Raw genomic sequence first — 12,467 nt, 5'->3', positions numbered from 1 at the left:
TATGTTAGACTTTATCCAGATGGGTACTTTGGGGAGGGAGCATCACAACTGAATTTTCAGAGAAAGATCATTCAGGGTGAGTTGCACCATTCTCAGAATCAACAGACAATACAATGCAAGTCAAATTGGAATTATTTGCAAACCGGGGACCCATGTAGTTGTCTACTGTGCTCTTGCACCTCCTTTTCTTTCTCTCCTTTTGCTGCTATAGCTAGCAAAAAGTTAAAAGAAAATGGCAGGTCTCTGTCCCAAGGAGCTTACAATCAATGTGAGGGTGATTTTTTTGGGGGGGGGTTGAGAGGTGTTAAAACAACTTAATAAGCATAGGCAAATCTTTCAAGGGGGTCTGGCTCAGGCAGGTTATCTACAGAAGTGCTGTGGAATGTGACAATGACATCTTTAGGTTCACCATTCTGGCTCCCACAGAGCCAGCTATGTTAACAGATCCCCACGGGTCAATTTTATATTTTCTCTCTATATAATAAAAATGTAAGAATGTCATCACACAGCCACCATTGAAGTATTTGTAGTGCCATATCACAATCCTTGATTTTCATTGTGTGGGAGGGGAGCAAATGTGAAAACAGCAGTAGCCATGGCATAGGAGCAAGATGGGAAAAGCACTAAGAGGGGGAAAGCAGTGGTTTAAAACAATGGTGGAAATTTGAGTAAATCAGGGATAAAGGGAACTGCGAGGGAGATGGTGGTTTTAACCAACAGCAGAGCTTTGAGTAAAATACTATGGGATATTTGAGGGCTCAACATCCATTATTGCTCTCACATAAGGCAGCTGAGCAATGGAAGAGGGAGACGTTTGAGTATAGTGAGAAGGGAGGAACACTGAAAGGAAAATGAGTGACTGTTTTAAACAATGGCAGAAGTTTGAGTAAAGTGGGGGTGAAGAATCACTGAGAGGAAAACTGTGGTTTTAAACAACAGCAGAGGTAAAGGGTTTCCCCCATGAGGTTTCCCCCATATGCTTTCATCAGGATGATGCCGAAACTAAGAATCTGTTTTGCAACGACATGGTAACACAGCTTTCTGGGAGTGGGTTGCAAATCTAGATTCAATAGAATTCCACATCAAGGTGCTAAGCACTTTCATCTCCCACAAACCTCAGTGAGAACCCAAACACTCAGCACCTCACTGGCAAAGCTCAACACCTTGCAGGATTGGGTTCTTTCGGCACTGTAATTAACTCTATCACTTCAGTTAACATTTGATCTCAGGCAGCACATTTTGCATGGGAGGCGCTACAGACTGTTAGGCCACGTCTTCGCTCTCTGATGTCTGCCTCAAGGAGTCCTTGTGTGCAATGCAAAACAAGGCAGCAAAACCCCAGCCATTTGAGAGAATTATATCTGATGGCATTTACGGAAATTGCAAGACATAAATCAGCTAATTCAGCAAATGGCTTTTTAAAAAAAAGGAAAGGGGGGGGGAGAAAGAAAAGAAGAATTGTTTTTAGCAACAACATGTCTGTAATCTAGACCAGAAACAGAAGGGGTGGGGGTGGAAATTCAGACCCCAGTGATCCAGGTTCTTTTTCTTCCCAAGCTTTATGATTTATAGCCCTGAATTTAAAGAATGCGAATTAAGACACGTGTTTGGTGACTGAAATGCGTACTCCACAGCTCTGCATGTGTGTGTGTGTGTGTGTGTGTGTGTGTGTGTGTGTGTGTGTGTGTGTGTAGGAGTATTGCAGAGTATAACACAGATGTTAAGAACTACAGCAGGAAATGTTGCCTTAGGCCCGCAACATTTGTCATTGTGAACTCCAGTTCCCCAATCCTTCCCGGTTGTTTTCCAGCAACATACTTAGCATGTGACCTTTATGTGGCTGCACAGTTTCTCCCAACTGTTTTCATAGCTCATAAAGCGTTTAGGAAGTGTTTATAAAAATTGCTCGAGGAACCTGTGCCACAGAGATCTTGAGTTGGGGTCTCCATGGCCCAACTTCGATTTAGTTCACAGAGAAGGGATAATTTTTGTGTGTGCGCGCATATTGTAAATGCCCTAGTAACATCTGTACACGAAGCCTCCTGGGGAAACACCGAGACACAGTCAGGTTTAATGTGTGTTATTTGGCCAAGTTTCTCGCACATGTGATGCTTGACTTACTTCCCCCATGAAATAACACATGCGAGTGCTTTCCTTTCCTTCTTTATTGATGGTCACTTTCAGTTATCTGACTGCGGTGGGAAGAGATATTATGTCATAAACACCACAGCAACATCTGCAAAGAATCCTCGTGGAATGCAGCATATTAGCTGTCAAACCCAAAGTTGACACTCGGATCAAAAGTCCACAATGTATGGCACTTGACCCATCATCTTGTGAGTATTCACACAGCTTTTCAAGTGCGCTGTTGCAATTGGCTGCAGCCAGAGATAAGTCACATCCAAAATCTCAGGGTACTGCTCCCTCAGAGAATGCTCTGAAAGAGGCACAGGGAAGCACAGCCATGTCAAACTAAGACGTGTGGGGGCTTGGTATCACAAACAGGTAATTCAGATACCACAAATGGAACATCGGCAATAAGGTTCCCACACTCCACCCCACACCTTATCAGAGGGCCCATCTGAACTCTACATTTAAACCATATCATACCATTTTCAACAGCCATGGCTCCCCGCAAAGACTCCTGGAAATTTGTTAAGGATGCTGAGAGTTCTTTCCCCAAAAGTGTTTCCCCAAAAGTGCTAGAGTTCCTGGGGAAGAGAGATTGATTGTGAAACCAATATGAGAATTGCAGCTTTGTAACGGAGATGTTGTTGTTTAGTCATTTAGTAGTGTCCGACTCTTCGTGACCCCATGGACCAGAGCACGCCAGGCACTCCTGTCTTCCACTGCCTCCCGCAGTTTGGTCAAACTCATGCTGGTAGCTTCGAGAACACTGTCCAACCATCTTGTCTTCTGTCGTCCCCTTCTCCTTGTGCCCTCAATCTTTCTCAATATCAGGGTCTTTTCCAGGGAGTCTTCTCTTCTCATGAGGTGGCCAAAGTATTGGAGCCTCAGCTTCAGGATCTGTCCTTCCAGTGAGCACTCAGGACTGATTTCCTTCAGAATGGATAGGTTTGATCTTCTTGCAGTCCATGGGACTCTCAGGAGGTAAGGGAGATAGTACTTTCCTAGCAACTCTCAGAAGCCTTAGCATACTACAGTTCCCATGATTAATTGGGGGGGGGAGCCATGACTGTTGAAAGTGGTATGATACTGCCCTCATTGAACAACACAGCTTTCCTGCATGAAGGATAAATCCTGATTAAATTCAGGGGAGGGGGCACATGCTGGCATTTCGATGTCAATAGCATCCTGCGGATGCTGCAAAAAGCTTGCAGGCATGAGGAGCACCAATCCCACAATAAACCCCCATTTGGAAGCACCCTGCTTGAAAAGACCACAGCTAGCCAAAGTAATTAATGAAGCTATATTTCTTGCTAATGCAGATGTTGCTTGCTTCCCCCAGGAAATTGAATTTTCGTGAATTTCACATTTCCCCTCATTACCTCAGCCTCAGAAGAGGGAAATGTTAATTTCTATTTTTTCCAGTTTGTGTTCTGTTAAGTATCCTTTGCCAAGGGCAAGTGTTCCAAAGCAGTAGCACACGGAGAGAAGAGGTGTATGGCATTTCAAACTGAATGCTGCAATTGCAGAATACAACAGGTGACTGCAGAACCCTCTACTTCGGAAAAGTGAGTCTTCTACAGGAATCACATGCACTGCTTATAAAATCATTGAGCATTCTAGGCTATCTAGTCCAATTTGCCACTCAGTGCAGGAAATGTGGTGCTAGGGAATCTGGCTATCTGGTCCCTGCAGCCAGAAATGAAGAATCCACCACTCTCTTAGTTAGTAATTGCTTCAATCATTGGGTTGCTCTAACTGCTAGTAAATTTCTCCTGAAGTTCCACCAACATCTACCCTAGTATAACATAAGCCCATTGGATCCAGTCTTTGCCTCTGGGCCTCCGCCTTCTTCTACTGTATGTGACAGCCCCTCTGGTATTCGGAAGCAGTCATCTCCAATAGCAACAAAGGATTGGGCTGTTATTCTCTCAAAAAGGAACTATACCATTGGTTTGAATCTAAAATGGGTCCTATTGGACAGTATCCTTCTACAAGCACAAAGTCTTTTAATTGAGCAGTACAACTTCCTCACCCTCTTCTCTCCCTCTATGGCCCCTAAGTTCTGGGAGAGAAGGAGAAGAGGAAGAGGGGGAGGAAGATGAAGATGAAGATGAAGATGAAGAGGAGGAGGAGGAGGAGGAGGAGGAAGAAGAAGAAGAAGAAGAAGAAGAAGAAGAAGACAGCAGCAGCAGCAAAAAATGGTTGTTGTTGTTGTTGAACTGAGCATTGTCTACACTGACTGGCTAGTGGCTCCCTGGGGCTTCAGGCAGTGTTCTATCCCAGCCCTACCTGAAGACACGGGAGGGTGAACCTGGGACCTTCCACATGCAAGACCCTTCCCATAGCACTATGCAAAGTTCTTCATGCATCATGCTGGAAATTGGTGGGAAAATATGAATATACTGCAATGGATAGACTGACTAATTATGTGTGGGTAAAGGAAGGATGACAGAGAACAAATGTCTTTGAGGCAAAGTGGATGCTCTTTATTGAGTTCTGGAATAACAAAGACGTGGTATAATATATGAACGTAATGTTTTCAAGATGTTTTAATGTGTCAGATTTGAGATGTACATGCTTTTTAATTAAAAAAATGAACGTTGGCTTGCTTCTTCAGCCGTTGGAACCAACCTAGCATCACTTACAGCCGCTTCTCATGAGTTAGTTGAGGTTGTTTTGTTTTTTTACTCAGGTATTCATAGGCGTATACAGTGTTGATTAGACAGAGTACATCCATGAGCACCCCTAGACTGCCAGTCTTTTGCAGGACGAATTCAAGCATGCAGGGAGATTTCAGTTTGCGCAATTAAAATGGATTAAAGCGCTATGTCAGCCTAGTGGAACAAATCCTCCTTTTAAAAAAGAAACTGACCTTTTGCATTGAAAAGCATGGAATGAATGAATGTTTAACACAAAGATGCATAATCACCCATCAAGAAAATTAGGATGAATGTTCATTGCTTTATTACCTCCCTGCAAACAAATCAAGCTGAATGCTCAATAAATGGGTCATCTGGAAGAGTCCCGTGTCTTTCAAACAAGAATTTGGTTAGTAAATATGAATGATGTAGAAGTTGACATTCCTGGTAAAACATGATCTGTGGTGATTGCAAGTGTTCATTTATAACTGTCTTTGAATCATAGTGAGTAGAGGGGGTTGGGGGGGGGGTTAATCCAAGACTGGCTCATCCATTCAAAGCTATCAATTAATTATGGCCAAGAAAGTATTTTTGAAGATGAAATTGGGTGAGGCTGAAAAGGGATGTACCTATTGGGTTGATGTAGCCATTTTTATAGCAATCATGAGTACCTACCTAGAAGTGAATTATAGGTTTCCTAAACTTTTATTATACCTCTATTTTTTAGGAGAAATCCTGCCAGCATCTTGCTCCTCTTGTGAGCCACACAGCTGGCCAGTGTTAGAGGGAGAAATAATGCTAGGCTAAGATAAGCTCTCTCTTTTTTAATCTAACATGTTTGTTCTTTTGAGCAGCTAACTTGAGATGAAAACAAACCATGGTTTAGGAAGGAGGCAGGGAACCTCAGGCCCAAGGGGATGATGCAGCCCTCCACTCCTATCTATTTGGCCCTTGGGACTGTCTCCAGGCTATGTTCCCTCCCACTAGCCACTCTCTCCTTGAGTACTTTTGCCTGGCTGGAATGTGCCCTTGAACTGCCAAAATGGGTGGTATTCAATTTTAGAGGATACTCACTGAAATTAATTAACCTGTCAAGTTAGGTCTGTTGGGAGGGATTCAACTAATGAGCCCCACTGGGGAAACCTATGCAAGGAGGTAATGTGGACATCAAGATGAAGAAGGTTCCCCAGTCCTTGCTTAAGAGGTAATGTGAATAAGCCCTCATTTCAGAACTGGCCTTACCATGAGGCAGAGTGAGGCAGGTGCCTCAGGCAGCAACTATTGAAGGGAATGCTGTGTGTGTGTAAGCCACTGTCCTCAGGGTGCAGTGGAGGATGAAGATTCAATGGTCTGCTGAGCTTTCATACTGGGAATGGAACTGGGAGGAGGCAATTTTTCTGCTTCAGGCAACAAAATGTCTTGAGCCAGCCCTGCCTCAGTTAGAATGGATCATAGCTCAGTGACTGACATGTTTTGCTTGCATCCTTTCAATCCTTCACATTTCCTATTATGACTCGGAAAAACTCCTGAAATCCTGGGATGCCACTGCCATTTAGTGTAGCTAATGCACCACTGGTGTAGATGGACCAGTGGTATACTTGGTATAATGAACTTCCTGTGTTCCTGTGACAATGCTCTGCTAGTGAATTACAGTATGACATGTAGTGAACTATAATATGATTGTGCTGAATGAGCGGAGGTATTTTTTGGCATTTAGTTGGGCATTTTCTTAGGCAGTAAATGTCCATCAAACTTTTCAACTGTAAATCCCAGAGGTAACTAAAGAGAACTTTGTATTTAGATTCAGGTCCTTGTAGAAAAATAGACAAAGCCTGATTAGTAATAATTTTTACTAGGTCTTCAGTCTAATCAAGAAGCAAACAGGCAGGAAGAAAGACATAACTAAATAATAAAATCAAGCTTGATATTTTTCTTAGCTAGCCTAGTGTAAACCTTAATTCCAATGACAGCAGTACAGTCATCCTGGTTGCCTTTGATGTAAAGGAGAGTTTGCTCTAGGGCCTTCTGGATTTTAAGAACATAAGGAGAACCCTAATGATTCAAACTAAAGACCCTTCTAGTCCAACATTCTGTTCTTACAGTGGCCAACAAGATGTCTAAAAGAAGCCTACAGGTTGGAACTGAGCACAACTGCACTCTTCATTGCGTGACCTCATAGAATTAGAGGTAGAAAAACTTCTCTTTGTGTCCACTTCTTCCACAACATGTTATGTGGCAACCTTAGGAATATAGGAAGCTGCTTTATTCCAAGTCAGACCATTGGTCTACCTGGCTCAGGTTTGTCTACACTGAGGGGCTCTCCAGGATTTCAAACAAGGTACCCTCTCAGGCGTACTTGCAGATGCTGGGTGCTTTGCCACTGAGTTGAGTCATGGACCTTTGCAATCATTCCTCATGGCGTTCCTCTGATCACCCAGTTACCTTTTTCAGAAACTTTCCCAGCTCTTAGGCAACCTTAGGAATATAGGAAGCTGCTTTATTCCAAGTCAGACCATTGGTCTACCTGGCTCAGGTTTGTCTACACTGAGGGGCTCTCCAGGATTTCAAACAAGGTACCCTCTCAGGCGTACTTGGAGATGCTGGGTGCTTTGCCACTGAGTTGAGTCATGGACCTTTGCAATCATTCCTCATGGCGTTCCTCTGATCACCCAGTTACCTTTTTCAGAAACTTTCCCAGCTCTACAATATCCATATTAAGACACAGTAACCTGAACTCTATTCCGTGGGGTTACATGGTGATGTTGCCCATTTTATTTATTATTTATTTCATAAAATGTATATACCACATGCACAGAGACAAATGTATCTGTTTGTATAAATACATTTGAAACTCAGAAATGAAATGGAGTATTTATGTCCCTTTTGGCTTGAAAGATCATACTCTAACAACCAAAATGTGTTGAAAAGCAAGTACCTGTACTAATACAAAGCTGAGTTGGACTATTTTTGCAAAATGAAATTGATGCTATCAGATTTGGGCTCATAGAGAGTAGACCAGGAGCTGCTAGCTCATTATAGAAATCCTTGCCTCCTCTTTATGAGGTGATGTACATCAGGCTTCCATAAGCTGGTGCCCTTCAGATGTTATGTACCCCAACTCCACACTTCTACTGATTCCCACCTGCAACAGAAATGTGAAGACTTTTCTTGTTCTTTTCAGTACCAGGAGCAACAGTCATCTGGGGTGCTAAAAACAACAACAGATGACTGGATCTTCAATGACCTCTCACAAACCCTTCCATCAGATTTCCAGTTTGGTGTATATGCGTATATTTGTGTGTGTGTACACAAGTATTTCATTACTCGTGGATTTAGATTTGGGAAGGCAGACACTCTTTACCCATTTGGAAGAGGCAGGGTAGGATAAACGCCCAGACATGGCATCAGCCTGCCACCACTAATTCTGATTGGATGTAGCAGCTATCTGAGCATAGCACAATAGAGAGATTACTTGCTCCAGTGTTTCAGCTCTTTTGAATCCCAATAAGTGTGTGTGTCTAACTGTCACACTGTTTCTACAACTGGATTGTATTGGGCTATCCAAGAGCAAAACAAACATTGAACACAGAACTCTCATATGTATGGTATTAATATACAAAAATATCAAACACAAATTCTGATCAAACCAATTAAGGGGAGCTGTGCAAAACTTGCAAATTCTTACAGGCCCGGAAATGTTCATGGTGGCCCTGGTGATGTAGCTGTGGCTTCCTTCCTGCTTTTTTTTATTTTTAATCTATTTTTTTCTTCCTCTGGTGCCTTCAGGCTTCTTAAACATTGTGAACTTTTGCAAAACATCAGCTTGCTATCAAAACCATCCGTCCTCCGTTCTCCCTTAGTCCAGTCTCTGACAGATAGCCTTTTCTTTTCATTCACAGTGTCTCTCTGTTTCACTGTCCTCACTGGCTATGTTTGGAAAGTTCAAAACCATTTTCCTAATGTTCGTTCATGACAATGAATGCAAACCGTATGTTTTGGCGAAGGCCTCTGAAGGGATGCGCATCTTAAACAATGACAACAACAAAACCAACCCATGTTCAGATCCAACACATTTCTCTAGCTAATGGTTTGCTAAACGGAGCACCGTGTGTGGCATTATTACTTTAAAGGAAAGTTGTGTGTGCAGATATAACCCTTTGTCATTCTTTAAAATAATAATAATAATTAAATACTGTACAGTATGTTGTGTGGGTAGTAAGAGTTATGGTCCAAGCAATGAAACACAAGCCTGCTCATTTGTTCTTAACATAACCCTGACCTGGGAAGATGACCATCTCTGGGGTAGGAGATGATTTAATTTCCATGCACCTAAGAGGTTTGTTTTCCTTTGGCATCAAGGCAGCAGATAAGTGTCAAATTCTGCAAAATCGGGTATTCGAGTTTGGGGATGTAAAAGTCTCCCTAATGGGACCAAACGTAGACCACTGAGATTAATTTGCGTCAAGCTCACAGATGGGCCTAAAACCACCAATTGAAAATAAATAAATGTATATTCTTCGCTGCAAAATGTTTTCCCGCTTTCAGCTTTTATTCTGGCTTTGAAGTATTTTCTGCTCACGACAGCTTATGTAACCAGTGCTTCATAGGAGGGAAGGGCACATTTCAGACATTCAGAGTTTCTCCTTTACAGTCTTTGGACCGAAGGAAATGGTTAAACTCGTTCATCTGGAACATTGAAATTTTATAACTGGAATTAGTTATGAGATGCCCATCTCTTAGCACTTCTGGGGGGAAAAGAGGAAATAAATGAGTTACTTGCTCTCTCTCCACCACCACCTGCCTTTAGCCTCAGTGTACTTCCAAAGCTAGGAGAAGTGATCAGTTGTCTAGTTTGGGTTGAAATTTCTTTTCCCAGGCCCCACTGATTCTATAGGTGTGATACAAGGAATGGGATGTGTTGGCCCATTTTGCAGTCATTTAATTCATGGGTTGTTGCTGTTATGCTTCTAAACTGCCCTTCATTCATGTGAAACATGAAACCAGCAATAAAACATTTTTTAAAAATATTAAAGCAGTTGTGAGGAACCTCCAACATTATTTGATGTCATCTGTCAACCTAGTCACTTTCTGCACTAACTGTGGCTTTCCTAGATTTAAATTTTTGCAGATTTTATGTGAATGTTATGCATCTTAAGTACATTTTGCAGAATTTACATCTAATTCTCCAAAATGAAATGTGAAATAATAATAATAATAATAATAATAATAATAATAATAATAATAATAAATTTTATTTATATCCCGCCCTCCCCAGCCGAAGCCGGGCTCAGGGCGGCTAACAACACTAAAATATTATAAAACATTATAAAACATCATAAGAATTAATTAAAAATCAAAATTGATGGCAACCATAAACTAAAGTATTGTAAAGATTGCCAAAGGAGGGAGTCAGGTTGTGCCCTAACCAAAGGCCTGGTGGAACAGCTCTGTCTTGCAGGCCCTGCGGAAAGATGTCAAGTCCTGCAGGGCCCTTGTCTCTTGTGACAGAGCGTTCCACCAGGTTGGAGCCGCAGCCGAAAAAGCCCTGGCTCTAGTTGAGGCCAGCCTAACCTCTCTGTGGCCTGGGACCTTCAAGATGTTTTTATTTGAGGACCGTAAGTTCCTCTGTGGGGCATACCAGGAGAGGCGGTCCCGTAGATACGAGGGTCCTAGGCCGTATAGGGCTTTGAAGGTTAAAACCAGCACCTTAAACCTGATCCTGTACTCCACCGGGAGCCAGTGCAGCTGGTATAGCACCGGATGAATGTGATCCCGCAGCGAAGACCCCGTAAGGGGTATGTAAAATATATAACATAGTTGAAAATTGGCCACATCCTCTTTTGCTTTTTGCCTCTAGCGGTGCTCCTCATTTGAAAGCAGACCCGAGAAGTTCAGACAGGTTTGAATCCGGTCCTCAGACTGAAAGCACCATCCATGCCATAAAACATTATAAAATTAGATTCATATTAATTTCAATAAAGTAATCAGCTGTGACCAATCTCAAAAACATAAAAACAGATACACCCTGATGTCCCAACTAAAGGCTTGAATGAATAAACGTGTATTTAAAAGATGCCAAAACACAATACTGAGGTTTTCAATTGTATGGTGGTACCTTGAGTTACAGACGCTTCAGGTTACAGACTCCGCTAACCCAGAAAAAGTACCTCAGGTTAAGAACTTTGCTTCAGGATGAGAACAGAAATCACGCGGCAGCAGTGGGAGGCCCCATTAGCTAAAGTGGTACCTCAGGTTAAGAACAGTTTCAGGTTAAGAACAGACCTCCAGAGCGAATTAAGTTCTTAACCCAAGGTACCACTGTATATCCAAAGGGAGGGAGTTCTATAATTGGGGTGCCACTGTAGGGAAGACCATGTCTTATGTCACCATCAACTAAGTAGAGTCCATTGACAGCATCACTAGGAAAACCTTACCAGAGATATATGGAACAAGGTACTCTTACAGGTATTTGGCTTCCAAGCTTTTTAGGGCTTTGAAGATTGAATTGGCTCAGGTGGTTTATAGATTTATTAATTCCCAAAGGCCAGGTGTTAATTAAAGCCCTTTTAGTGGTGCTGAAAAGTGTCATTTGATGCCAAAAATGCAAAGTGAGGTGGGAGACCTCAGGGAAGGTATTGTAGCCTAAAAACATCTGAACAAGAAACATTTAATATCTATGGGCACTCAAAAATATAAACCAGAAGGTATTTCATTCCCAACTAAACAAAAAAAATTTTTCCAGGACAGGCTCAAATATATCTTATAATTAAATTCTCTTTTCCTTTTTATTTGTTGTTAATTAGAATAGGAAGAAACAAAATTTGCTTGTCCAGCCCCCCCTTGGCTGTAGCTGTCAGAGAACTATCAACCACCCAGACACCCAGCTTCAAAGGAAGACATTGCTGCGTTTATTTCTCTGTTTATCTCAAAGCCGGTATGATAGGAAGAATTATCTGTGCCTTCAAGCCAAGATCCTTTCTGCTCATCTAGCCTTCAGCCTAGGCATAGGCCTATATTGATAATCATGGCTTACTGAAACTGAACATTGGTTCATATGGAAGGCAGTTCCATCCCTTCTGTACACACACACCCCAAACTTGGAAAATAAGCCTTAAAAGGACCCCATAAATAGTGAGATACATCCATTGACTCACCCACTTTTCTCTCTGGCACCACCTGTCACTGGGATGCAGCCCCTGGAAGGTTATGCACAACAGAATGAGGACTTGAGGGTGGGAATGGTTCTGCAGAATGCAGAGGGTCTGTCTCAGAGGGGAGGGGTATGTGCACTGAGCCAATGCTCAAATGGAAAATCATTCACACTGCTGGAATTAGTCATTTTTTCTGGTTTCTGGCAGCATGTTGGAGTGTTCAGTTGCTCATTAAGCTGCAGTACTGAGCCAACGTTCCACAGTCAAGGATTTGGTTGTAGGCACCCATCTCTACTAGACAGCCCTGATTATTCTGGGGTAAACTCCAAGTACCAGAGATGATAATTGCATAGATGTCTTATCCAGCCCATCTCTTGGCTTTTCTCAGATCCTTCTTATAATAATGTAGAAGTGGCCACTCATTATGGAACCGCTTCCGTTATGGGCACATGGCCAACTCTTCTGTCTTGCCAGTTCCTAGAACCGCTTCCTAGGTCCGATTTCTGTTTTGTGTTTTTGTGTTTTTATTTAATACTATTGGAGCCTG

The 12,467-nt window shown here is 42.3% G+C and overlaps 1 long non-coding RNA gene across 1 annotated transcript in view; it reads right to left on the bottom strand.

The window, feature by feature from the left end:
- The window catches only part of LOC310686184, a 37,590-nt gene extending 25,548 nt beyond the window's left edge, over positions 1 to 12,042 (bottom strand). Inside the window, exon 1 of the long non-coding RNA XR_014515751.1 lies at positions 11,924 to 12,042. This is a non-coding gene — a long non-coding RNA (uncharacterized lncRNA). The remainder of the gene's footprint in view (positions 1 to 11,923) is intronic.
- Positions 12,043 to 12,467: the final 425 nt, after the last annotated feature.

The sequence above is a fragment of the Podarcis liolepis genome (genome assembly GCF_965112155.1).
Source record: "Podarcis liolepis genome assembly, chromosome: 9".
NCBI lineage: Eukaryota > Metazoa > Chordata > Lepidosauria > Squamata > Lacertidae > Podarcis > Podarcis liolepis.
This window is presented reverse-complemented; position numbering and strand designations above follow the sequence as displayed.